Here is a 13,343-nt window from a genome sequence, read left to right as displayed (position 1 = left end):
ATTATGAGCTTCCTGCATCTCTTTCTCCTGTTTCTGCTTGCAAAGAAGGGAAGTCTGTATCCTTTTTCTGGTTTTCAAAAGTCCCACCTTTGTTTCTGTCTTGTGCCTTTTCAACACACACCTCCATTGACCCCATTGCTGTGCCCAACACCCTCCACTCACATACAATGGCCACCTGCCGCGGGGAAACGGGGTGCTGTGGGCTGGGCCGCTGGCTCCATGCGTCACATTTCTCCTCTCGGCTTCATACTTTCTGTTCCCACAGCTTCTCCAACTTGGCCTCCCTCCTTCCAGTGAAGACAACTCTGCCAATGTTATTAGGTGCCCACACCTCTGGGGACTCAGATCTGTACCGCCAACTGCAGCCAGCAGCTCCACCCGTCCCCAGCACTCGGCCACACACACTCCTGCGAAGCCGCAGAGCCCCTGTCACACAGGTCAGCTGCAAACGGTCCTTCTCCAGCGCCTCCTCTCCTTGCAGTCACAGCAGGATACGAAGATTTACACAAATAACATGAGCAGGGCTTCTTGGCGACAGTTCTTCCTCACCTCTGGCACTTGGCACGCGTCTTCAACACAGCCCTTTAGAATTCACCCACAGCCAATGTCAACAGAGGACACCCCTGAGTCCTGAGATGTTTGGATCTGCTCACACATGGCCTCAAATCCAAACACACATTGCAAGGGGAGTGTTTGGTACATCTCACCCGCTCAGCCAAACGCCCCAAAAGGACTTGCTCCGAGGCTAGTCATTAAAGATGCTCAGTGACTGGGGAGTAGATGCGCCCCCAGATCCGGGCTCACCTCAGTACAGTACCTGGGATGACACTACATCCACCTCTTACCGGTGTCCCCTAACGTCAGCTGTGATATTTTCCCTCTTCCAGAATAGGACATCCATCAGGAGTGAAAGCCAGCACCTGTCATTGCAGGTCAGCCGCTGATTGATAAATGCCTCAAAGGGCAGTTGAGCCGCATGTGTCCAAGGGGAACCACGTGGCCATGGGCCTGATGGGGCGCCCCTCTAGTTCACACATTTCCTACCAGCCCTGTCCATGTTATGGCTCCGCCCAAGAAACGCTGTCCCTGAGAAGTCACTGAGGCCTCTGAAACTGTCATCAAAATCTGTATTTAATAGAAGTCCAAATCCAGAGTCCTTACCAAGGACTCCCACAGAACGATCCAAATTCTTCAGTGGAGGTGAGATTCCAGCACATAAATTACTGCCTATAAACCCAGCCATCGGCCCAAGCTTTCCATTCTGAGAGTTCATTTTGTGTAATAACATCTCCTGTTGACATCTGGCTCATGAACAAACAAGAGCCTCTAAGCCTGTCTGTTTAAATCCAAACTTCTCGAAGTTTGTGCCGATTCCACACAATTTTTTAGAAATCAAGAAGCGATCCTGGGGAAAAACGGGGACATGTCCAGTGGTCCAGCCAGCCCAGCCCTGCTCGGGTGAGAATACTGACTCTCACCTGTTTGGGGCATGGTGAAACGAGCCCAGGACCCCACCTTCTGAGGCAGGTCACAGCCTTGTAGAGCCAGGCCAGGCCCACCTCCTCAGCAGGGTGAGGGGAAATGTCCCCGCCCCTCAGTCCCCCAGGGACCCTGGATCTGCCACCCGAGGGGCAGGGGGCTTTAGGCCTCTCTACAGTCCATGTGCATGCTGGGATGTGGGTCTGGAACAAGTCCTTCGCGCCCCACTGTGCCGGCAAACACGTGAGCAGGGACTTCACTCATCAGGAACGAGCGGTCACCCTTCCTGTGTGGAGGCCGCAGATGCCCAACGAGGCCTGTCCATGCCCTCCCCAGCCGGAGCCTGAGAAGGGGTCTGATTTGGAAATAGGGGCTTTGCAGATGGAATTATGTTGAAGATCTTGGATTTGGGAGAATCCAGTGACTGCTGTCCTTCTAGGAAGAGGGGAGGACACAGGGAAAAAGAGACAGAGGCGGAGACCGGAGGAGCGCCAAGGGTCGCAGGAGCCGCCAGGAGCGGGAGAGACGCACAGATCAGCTTCTCCCTTGGAGCCTCCAGGAGGAACCGACCCTGCTGACACCCTGATTTGGGCGTCCTGGCCTCCAGAACTGCCAGAGAGTAAACTGCTCTTTTAACCAAGTCTGTGGTAACTTGTTACAACAGCCCTAGGAAACTGCTAAAGATTCTAAACCCAAATTCCTGGGAAGACGGAGGAGTTACTTCTCCCCTACCGGAGACCCTGGCAGAGGGGCCTGAGTGTGCAGGAGGACGACAGCCGCGTGGGCAGCCTTCCCACGGGGAAATGAGAAGAGGCAAACAGGACTCTTGCTTCCTGGGGGACTGTTTGGTTCCCCGAAGAACTGGGCTAGTGCCTCCTAAGAACATCTTCATAAGCATGCTATGATTTCCCACAACTATTCGCGAAGGAAAGAGGGTGAGGTAAGGACCTTGAAGGAGTGGGAACAACTTGGATGAGCTAAAACCATTCAGAAAAGGTTGAGAAGGAAAGAAAATGTATTAAGAATACATATCCAAATGGACCTCAAAAAGCTGGAGCAGGCAAACTCATGTAACAAGGTGAAAAGTAAAGAGAGAAACCTAAACATCCACATATTAGTCTTTAATGTCAATTGTACAACAATGAAGTAGGGGAAAGACACCAACATGGAAGATACACAGGGGTTTAGTTGACATCAGCCCATAATGAATCATCACAGATCTGTAGGGACACTAACGCAACCTCAGGATGCATTAATAGAGGTATGGCATTCAGAATGTGGGAGGATGTTGCTCTGCTCTACCCAGGTAGGTGAGGGCCCAAAAGGATGTTTGCCTTCGGTGTTGGGAGGCAAATGATGTGAGAGAAGGAGCTGCTCCATCGGAAGAAGCAAAACTCAGCAGGAAGAACACCAGCTTCAATGGCTAAAAGGCCCTCCAGAGCCGGGAGGAGACCTGTCCCACACTCCTGAAGGACTGACCAGTAGGCAGAAGGTTCAGAACGAAAGACTGGCTTGAAACGAGGGAAAACGTCTCCAGCTGGGGCAGTCCAGCATGACGTGAGCGGCCCCAGCAGCAGGAGCAGGCGAGGCTGGAAGGGATGAGGACTTCCAGGCTGAGCGAGGGCCAGCTGACCCTGACACCCAGCCAGCCCTGTGCTTTGAAGCTGCCAAGCCCCCTCCTACTGCACCACCTCATGTCATTATTGTAAACCCTCCCGAACAGACGGCTGCTCCATTTGGCCAGGACCGTTTCCAACAGCATTTCCAAAAATAGGTCCCAAAACGTTGTGGGCCTTCTGTGCTACGGTTATTTTAGAAGGCTGCTGGGGCGGCCCCGTGACGGCGGGCCTGCACCCGCGGAGGGGCTCCTCAGTTCCTCAGCTCTCGGGTCCTGAGACCCCAGCACTGCTGGGAGGGGAGGACCGGATGTGTGTGCTGAGGGGGGCTCCCTCAACCTGGTGCCTCTGGAAGGGACCACATCTCTCCCCACGGGGACAGAGGAGAGGCCAGCAGTCAGCTTAAAGGCGCCACCATGTAAAAGCTGGACAGTTATCCCAGGGCCACTGCTGACTTCATTCAATGACATTGATGGGGTAAACTCTGCACCTATGTGAGTGGAGGAGGGGAGTACTGATCACTATGGAAACAGGGGCAGCCCTGAACCCAGGGGCCCCTCCTCCCGGCCAGGCTCCAGGAAGTGTGGTAGGAGCCCAGCTCCCAGAATCCTCTTGGTCTCCATCCCTGTCGAGACCACTCATGGTCACGGAGAGCTGCCCCTCACCAGGCCTTGTAATGGCTATTGTGCGAATATCCTCCTTTCGTGGTCACAACCAGCCTACGGGGTCCACATGGAAGGTCAGCACCCCATCTTACAGAGCTTCCCAAGGTCATGCAGCCCAGGAGGCCTCAGGGCTGGGACCCACACAAACTCAGGTCAGCCTGACCCCGTGGCCCCTGACCTCATAGTTTAGAGATGGAGCCAAACCAATGTCTGACTAGAGTGGGGTGCGAGTCACCTGAGTGGATGGTTTCTGGGTTTTGTTTGTTGTGAAGTTTTTATTGTTTTAGGTGCAGCATGATTTGTAAGCAAAAGTCAATTTCGTGACAGAACTACTTAACAAATTACAGAAGACTAAACAGCAACGACGACGTGCAATGGAGCCGTAAGCCAACATTCAGGACTAGCACGAAGAACTTCACCGCCACCACCAGGAAAAGCAAACATGTCTATGGAGCATCCCACTGCGCATGTAGAAAACTACAGCCACACTAATGGGTGTCCAGGTGTCTGTCGTAACGCCAGCACCCCCTGCGTGGTCGTCTGCCACTGGGATGCACTAAGATTCATTGGTTTTTGCAGTAGCTCATTTGATTTTAATGGTTTCAGTTCTTAAATGAGGATCGGCTTGTTGACTGGCCTTCCCTCTAGGTCGAGCCCCTGCAATTCTAGCTCAGACGTCAGTAGTTCCATAAGACCTCTTCCTGTAACTATTTTCTCCTCCTTTGTAATATTTTTGTTCATACCATTTTTAACGGAGATATAATCCACATACCATAAAAATCACTCTTTTAAAGTGAACAACTCAGTAGTTTTTAGTATATGCACAAAGTTGTGCAACTACCACCACTATCTAATTCCAGAACATTTTCATCACTGCAAAAGTGATTACTGGTTTTAACTTGTCAGTTCCCAGAGGGATGCACGTCAGAAGTCACTAAGATCCCTGAGCCCAAAAGGCACATGAGAGCACAAGCTTCAGGGTCAGGTTCAACCCAGTTGACTCCATCTGGGAAGCCGAGAGCCGTGCCGCCTCTCCCAGTTATGGCTGCATGTGGCATAGCCGTGCTCTGAGAAGAGATCCAGGGTGGATGCTGAAGTGGTGGACGGCTGGGAGCAGCTGACCGCTCCTGGGCTGGCTCCCTGGCAGGGCGGCCTCGACTTCCCTGTGATCCTACAGCGCCCACCAGCTGGCTTCTCAATGACACACATGTGAACGGTGACATTTCCTCAACCAGGAGACCCCAGGAGGTGGGCACACCCATGTCTTTCAAGTCACCCCCTCCCACGACATCACATGGTTCTGTGGCCACCTGGAGGGTTGTAATACATGTGATTACAAATATGGAAGCCAGAGAGCCCCTCGTTTCTCTCCATTTGCTGGCATCCAGATATAGATCACTGAGCAATGATAACTCCCCGACTTCTGATATGGTGTTGTCAATAATGATTATATACATATTTCTTACAAGGAAACAAAGGCCATTTAATGTCACTGGGAAGGAGGCCCTTTGTCTCAAGGAATCCCTGAACTCCTTGGGCTATCTCATCCGAGGAGCAAGGAGGCAGGACTGGCCCAGCCACCTCCTGGGAGGAGACATCTGAAGTCACCTTAGGCCATATACGTGGGTGACAGTGAAGATGCGCATCCTCTGCCGATGAGAACATCCAGGTCTGGGCATAAAAACGCCCACTTGGACGCACAGGTCACTGTGGGGGGGTCTTCTCTTCCCCTTGAGTGCAAGTAGGGTTCCGGGTCTGCCTGTTTCTTCCCGAGCACCCAATCGTGGGTCTTGGTTAGTGTTCACAGGACAGAAGGCAGAGCCCTCAGAGGCAATCCCGAGCACCACTTCCATCTTCGAGCCCGCACGTCTGCACAGCACTTGCCCACAATTCGCCTTTGACCCCACTAGCAGGGGTCCCCACAGGCGAGAAAGGAAGGTGCGCGGGGGCCGGGCGGCCACCCTGGTTAAGGCAGCAGTAGAGCCAGGCCCAGGCCCCAGGGTGTGGCACCTCACCGCAGAGTGACGGCCACTGCCCACCAGGGCCGGCCACTATGTGACACGTGCCACCCCTCCTTTCAACCTGCTGACCCCACTCACCAGCCCCGCACCCTTGGTAGGAGAGGTCCCTGCACTGGCCCTGGTGGCCCACAGTCGACTCCAAGTGCCCACATCTCCCCTTATAACGTCTGCAGACCGAGAACAATGGGCTCTTCTCCCCAGAGAGCCTCGCCACCCAGAACCGCCCTTGGCAAACAACCTGTGTGGGGATACTCAGCACTGCACACGGCTTTGTAGACATTCCCCAAAAAACAAACAGTGGGAAACACCCGGGAATTTTCAGCAGGGTGGTTTCCTCCCACCAATAACAAGACGTGCTCCCTCACTGGGTGGCTGCTCCTGAAGGGCCTTCAGAGGACCCCTCACAAGGCCCGAGCTGTCCCGGCCTGGGCACCAACAGCTCGCCCGGCTGCTGGAAGGTCTGAGGGCAAACCCTTGCCCTTGAGCAGCTCGCAGTTCAGCCCCATGAGGCACCTCCTGCCACTTTTAGGGCCCATAAAATGGTGTGTCAATGACACTTAGACAAAGTAAGTAAAGAAGTAAAATGCCTGAATTCACCTGGAAATTAATAGGCAGCTTAGAGACACTCCACTATAGTCTTCCTCAAGACTACTGCTTATGACTCTCAACCCTCCAGAGTCTTACAGGGAGAAAAGGAGCGTGAGAGCTGGGGGGAGGGTGGGTGGATTCAGAATCGGTCTGCGGCTGTTGTCACGACCTTTACACTCCAACGGCCTTTCTCCCCACTCCATCTCCTGCCCACAGGGGAGTTGTCCTAACTTCCCCTCGAGATATTTATATTAATAATTAATGCATCCGTGCTGAAGAACAGCCTGATTTTTAATCCTAGTGCAAATCTCCTATAGAGAACACAGTGCACGATGGAGTGCCAGCTCTCCTCTTCTGCCTGAGAAGGCATCTATGGCACAGAATCTGCACTGCCAGCGGCCTGGAGGAGTCGGCCTGTTTGGAGAAGGTTTCGGGGCAGGCTGAGCAGCAAGAGATTCTCACCTCCGGTCAGAGGTCCACAGCAATTCAAAAGCACCTTGCTCCTGCTGATGTGGAGATAAGTGAATGAGCTGAATTGAGGCCCAGGGAGCTCACAAAGACTGGGGTCCCGCCTGCTTACAGCTTTGCCAAAGTGGGGAGTCATCCTGCTGATGGCTCACAGTCCAGTCTCTCCCAGGAGCTGCCCTCCGCTGAAAAGACCAGCCATACTCAAGTTAAGCCGCCCCAGGGCAGACCACAGCCAATGGCCGGTGGGTGGGAGATGTCTCCCGGATGGGCTGTCCCAGCTCCAGAGCCCCTCGGGGGTCAGCGGAGACCTCTGTTTCGACTGCCTCACAGCTCAACACGCCCCCTGCCGGTCCTGCCTGGGCCCCTCACAGGGATGTCCCGTAAGCAGCCCCTACAAATCCTGCACACAACCTGCCACCTCAGGGTCTGGCACAGGCTGACAACTGAGCCATGACAGGGCTGGAAAGCTCGGCTCCTCAGTCAGACCAACAGGGACTGAATCCCAGGCTGCCACTTACGAACCAGGTGACTGTGGAAACTGACTTAGCCCCAATGAGCCCACAGGCCTCACTTGAGCACACATCACCACAGCCTCTCCTGTTTGCAAAGCTCAAAGGAGGCATGGCCCAAAAGGGCTTGGCACAGACCAGGCTGAGGACGTGCTCCGTTAATGCTATGTCACTTCATTGAGGGCTGTCCCCACCCCTCGACTAGAAGAAGACTCCGGGACGGACGGCAGACAGGAAGGATTTTGCTCTCCCAAGTCTGTACCACCTCTGGCACATCAACGGTGTTCAATAAGCATCTAGTGAGTGAGCAAATGAGGGCTCCGTTTGGTTATTGTTACTATTGTTTGCTATTACTGAGACCTAATAATAATGGCTAATTACCTACCATTTTCCATTTGTCCAGCACTGTTGAAGTCTGTTACATATACGAAGTCACTTAATTCTCACAACCCTAGATGTAGGACTATTTTCCCCCACTTCATCAATGAGGAAATGAGGCACAGACACGTTAAGTAACTTGCCCAAGGTCACACAGCCAGTGAGTGGCAGAGTTGGTGTTCAAATGCAGACCACCTGGTCCCCAAGGCTGTCTCTCTATCACCCTGATCCTGGCTCGATGCTCACCAGCCACACGGCCCACTGCTCACTCTACAGATAGACTGAAATCCAGGAAACTGGACTCCTGTAAGGGTTTAGCCTGCTGATTCCTCTCCGTCTGATTGACCATGCACATAAGGAGAAGCATTTTCCTGACAGCCTCATTCCTGTCATTGCTGTTCATCATCATAAGTAGCTTAATTATTTAACCAGCCCAGTGGGTTGTTAAAACATCACTTTATTTAAGCAGATAAAGAAAACCCCCCAGGCTCAAGGCGTTTGGGTCAAAATCAAGTTCTCACTCTTAACTGAACTGAGTTCTCCTTCCCTTTTGACTCATCACCATAAACGTGAAACCGGGCACTCACGCCTGTGGTGGCAGTTTCTGCACACTGCATTAAGACCACATGCAGACTGGAAACCAAAAGACAGAGACAGGCAAACCCTTAACAGCAGGTGCGTGACCCCTCTCCGAACGTCCCCCGAAAGATCCACGATGGCGGGCTCAGCTCCTTCCAGCCACTGTTCACATTTCATGTCTCTGAATTAACAGTCAAACTCTATCAACCCTCTCACAAACGCAGAGGCAGGAGGCCAATGCGAGATGTGTTGAAAAGAACAGTCTTGTCCGCTTAAGAATCTAATTAAATGAAGAAAAATTCTGCTTGTAATTGGTGGGTTCTTTTTAATTAACTGGGCCAATTCAGCCTAAGAATGCTTCACTGGAGTTTTAAATTGTCGTTCTCTCTTACACAGGGAAACTTGCAACAAGAATTCTTGGCTGGCCCGTGTGGCCATAAGAACCATTCCATCCACTTTCCACAGTTCCTCTCTGCTCCAGAAAAATAAATGGACACCTTCACATCTTTCTCCAGAAACTTAAGTGTTTGCTTTGGTTTTGCTTACAACTGCAGCATTTTCAAATGCTCTACCTTTGGTCAACCATACAAGTAAAGGCTAAATATGAATCTAAAACTAGAAATGAAAGTTTCTCCCCACCCTTCTGCAAGACTATCTGTAGAGGGAAAAGACCGATTTGGTCCAATCCCCTTGGCAGCAAGCGACCCTGGGACTCTCCCACGCGCAGAAGTGCAAGGTCATGAAATGACTGAAGTGGGCTAACGGCCCAGGGCCCAGTTGGGCTCTGAGTGTTTGTTTCTTCAACAGTGACCTAAACACCCAATATTTATCATCCGTTCCGGCTGGGATAGGAAACGAGCCAGCCATTTCAGATAGGCCATGAGTCATGGGTTTCAAAAAAGAAGAAATTCCTATTGTTACATATTTTTATAAATGTTTAAAAAGCGATGAAACAGCTGCCGCTGTCAGCAACCCACACAGAGAACACACACATGAATACACTCTCCTTGTGAGTGCGGATGCTCTGCCACTAGGCATGGTACCACACTGGCAGTTCTTGTGCTGACTGTAAGGCCCCCGTTTCCTGGAGGACCGCAGAGTGGGACAGAGAGCAGGTGCTGTAGGTGACTTCTAAGACGGCCCCATGATCCCCACTGCTTGGTATTCATACCCTGTAATCTCCTCCCCTTGAGAGTGGCCTGGACCTCATGACTTGCTTCTAACCAATAAAATATGGCAAAGGTGATGGGCTGTCACTTTCATGATCAGATTACAAAAGATGGAGACTTCCAACTCAGTAGCAGACTCTCTCCTTTACTGTTTTTTTTTTCCTGAGGAAGATTAGCCCTAACATTCACCAACAATCCTCTTCTTTTTGCTGAGGAAGACTGGCCTTGAGCTAACATCCGTGCCCATCTTCCTCTACTTTATATGTAGGACACCTGCCACAGCATGGCTTGACAAGTGGTGCATAGGTCCATATTCGGGATCTGAACCAGCAAACCCCAGGCTACCAAAGCGGAACATGTGAACTTAACCACTGTGCCACTGGGCCAGCCCCTCTCCTTTACTGGTTTTGATGAAGTAAGCAGCCTTGTGGGCAAGGCCCAGCAGCACGGTATTGAGGGCAGCCTCTAGTCAATGGCCAGCAAAGAACAGAGGCCCTCTTTCCAACAGCCCTTGAGGAAGTAAATTCTGCCAACGACCACATGAGTTTGGATGCGGCTCCTTCCCCAGTCAAGCTTTTGGATGAGACCCCACCCTGGTGACACCCTGACTGCAGCCTTGGGAGAAACCTTGAAGTAGAAGACCCTGGAAGCTGTGCCAGGTTCCGACCCACAGAAACTGTGAGACAGCGTGTGTTGTTCTAAGCTGCTAAGTTTCCGGGTGATTTGTTACACAGCACCAGAGCACTAACGCAGCAGGCAACCCCACCCCGGGCTAGCGTCCTGATGCAGGCCGGGCCATGGCACCTGCCCTTCTCCTCCTTGGCACCATTACACTCATCAGGACAGAGTCAATGCCTCGCTCCTCGGATAAAGTGCCAGCTCCCGAGGGCAGGCACCGGGTCCCCTTCACTGTCCACTGATGTGCGTGTGCTCAGCAGCCAGCACAGTGCCCAGCATGTGGTTGGGGCTCAATAAACATTTCAATTCATGAACTATTTCTGCTAAGTCAGGACCAGGAAGGTAAGAAAGCTTCACTTTCAGTTCCTAGTATAAATAGAGCATTTGTTCTTAAAAGAAAAGAAGAAAACATGATGACTACTCGGCGTGGCCATCTTGTGGCCTGGGTGCCTTCTTAAGGAAGGCGGGCTTCAGGCTGAGGTCTGAGATGAGTTGGGCAGGTCCTGCTTCTGGCTCAGCTGGCTGACCCTGGGCAGCACGACAACACTCCCTGTTCAAAGGCTCACCTTTATGGAGCTCATGTCCTCAGGGGTGGAATCAGAGCCGCAGGAAGAAAGGGACACAGCCAGGAAAGCTGGCTCCACTCTCCAACAAGAGAACACGTGGCCTTTACCTGTGCACTCTCTGTTCTCCCTGCTCAGATAGCTTCTTCCCCTTGACCATGTTCCTTCTTTGTTTAGTTGGCCAACTCTTACTCATCCTTCAAAACCCAGCCTGGCCTTGGCTCCTCCAGAGCAGCCTTTCTGGACCTCCCCCCAGGAGCTCACTCCCTCTTCTATGCCACATCTCGTCCGCCCTCTCTGCTATGGCGGAATCCACAGACCAGAACAACCACAGCCAAGCCCGTCTCCCAGACCAGCCGAGAGCTCCCGCGCCCCCAGGGCTCAGGACAAGGCCGGTGCAGACGAGGCCAGATACAGACTGGTCCCACCCCTCCGTGCCCAGGGAGCGACAAAAGGTGGCGGTTTTGACTCTCTGGACCCTCTGAAGTTGAGGCGCAGCATGACCTTCCTCAGAATGAGGAACTAGGGCGATGTGACAGGAAGACAGTCAGCAAGCAGAAAGCGCCCCTGAGAGTGTTCCAACTTTGTGAGCTGCAGCTGGGGCGCCTGGGGAGGGAGGCGGAGCAGCTGTGAAAACACCTCAGAGGGCGGCGAGGGGCCACTTGGTCACCAGGCCTTTCCTTCCAAGGCTGGCGGTTATGCAATCATGTCTACACGAGAGAACCACTGGTTTGTGTCAACTATTCTCGAACCCAGGGGACCAGCTCACTTCATGAGCGGGAGGGCCAAGTTCCTGCCTCCAGAGTGTGGGAACGAGCAGGTAGGACATGGAGAGCTGCTCCAAGGTCAGTGGCTGCCTTGATACCGGAGTGGATGGATCTTTGAGCCTGCAGGATGCAGAGGGCGGAATAAAACCACCCATGGCACAGAGACGTGCCGGATGGTGATGCCAGGGGTGGAAACGGAGCAGGACCATCCAGCTCTCCTCCAGCCAGATCACGGTGAGAGCAGCAGGGGCCACTCCGAGAACTCTAGAGGGACGCAGCGACACACGCAGGGAAGAACTCTGACGCATGACCTTCCAGGGCAGCAAGGCACAACAAAAGAAGCAAGGTGTATTCACACAGCTGTGTACACACACACACACACACATACACACGCCACACTTATCTGCGTAAACAGTCTGGAAGAAAATACACCAAAAGAGAAATAATAGTTATCTGGGTGGAGGTTATAGGTATTCTTCAAAACAGTTTTCCAATGTATCTTCTAAAATTTCCACAATAACCATGTCTTATTGCTATCACTGGCAAGGATATGGGGCCAGGAAGGTATGCCCTCCGAGAAGGAAGAAGGGGTGCACGAGGTTTCAGGGGCTGCTGTAAGGAACCACCACGAACTGGCAGCTTACACCAATAAGAATTTACTCTCTCGCAGTTCTGAGAGCTGGACACCAGCAACCCAGGTGTCAGTGAGGTTGGTTCCTTCTGGGGGTTCTGAGGGAGATCTGCTCCCTGCCTCCCTCCCAGCCGCTAGCAGTTGCTGGCAATCCCAGGCACAGCTTCTTGGTTTTTGGCAGCGTCACTCCACCCTCTGCCTCCATCATCACATGGTGTTCTCCCTGCGCCTCTGTGTCCAAGTTTCCTCTTCTCATAAGGACACCAGCCACTGGACCAAGGCCCACCCTACTCCAATATGAGCTCATCTTAACTTCAGTCCATCTGCAAAGACCCCATATCCAAACAAGGTCACATTCACACATACAGTGGGGGTGTTAGAACTTCAACATATCTTTTGAGGGGGGCATGATTCAATCCAAACAAGAGGTAGTCAGCCCAAAGGAAAACAAGACAGAGAGGGCTATGGTTGCTGTCTTCACTATCTGGCAGGCTCTCCCATTTCAGAAGGATTAGACTTGGCCTGCATAGCTCTATGGGGAAGAAATGAGTCCAAAGTGTAGACACTCCCAAAAGACAGATTTGGTCTCAAAATAGGAAGAATGCTGTCAGAGAGCTGTCCTGAGCTGGACTGGCCATCCTGAGTGGGGTACTCCCACCTAAGGGTCCTGGACCAGACTGGAGCCCTCTTATCTCTGATGTGGTGGTATCAGTCAGGGGCACATGGGACTAAATGATTTTAAGGTCTCGGCAGCCCCGAGATTCTGCCATCCACACAGAACTCATCAATGCCAGAAGCATTGCCCAGCGCTGGCCCAGCCACCCCACACCATTCACTATCACGCTAGCTCTGTCTCATCCACACTGGGCAACCCCTGTTCTTTACAACAAGGCAGCTCAGTTGTCATTTTTCTTTCTTTTGGTCTCTTAAGGAAAGCCGGAGCTGACAACATAACGGCATCGGACAAGTCAGGAGATATGGAATTCTAGGACTAAAACCCTGCAGAGAAACTCAACACCCCTCATTCCAGGGGCGTCTCTCGTGCCCTGACAGACCCCGAGGAGCAGTCCCATGTCCCCAGGTCAAACTGGCCAGAGGCTGAAGGCCCAGAGAACAGGGTCAGAATGGCAAAGAAAACAATCCACAATTTGTTTAGACACAGTGAAGATCACCCCAAGAATAACATTTACGTAAGAAACAGCAGTAACACTGCAAGTTAAGCTTGTTTATTT

At 52.4% G+C, this 13,343-nt stretch overlaps 1 protein-coding gene across 7 annotated transcripts in view; it reads right to left on the bottom strand.

The window, feature by feature from the left end:
• CHST15 (carbohydrate sulfotransferase 15) overlaps positions 1 to 13,343 on the bottom strand; it is a 78,793-nt gene that overhangs the window by 14,370 nt on the left and 51,080 nt on the right. The window lies entirely within an intron of this gene.

Source organism: Equus asinus, chromosome 2, assembly GCF_041296235.1.
Source record: "Equus asinus isolate D_3611 breed Donkey chromosome 2, EquAss-T2T_v2, whole genome shotgun sequence".
NCBI classification, from domain to species: Eukaryota; Metazoa; Chordata; class Mammalia; order Perissodactyla; family Equidae; genus Equus; species Equus asinus.
The sequence above is the reverse complement of the archived record's forward strand: the minus strand, read 5'-3'. Positions and strand labels throughout refer to the sequence as shown.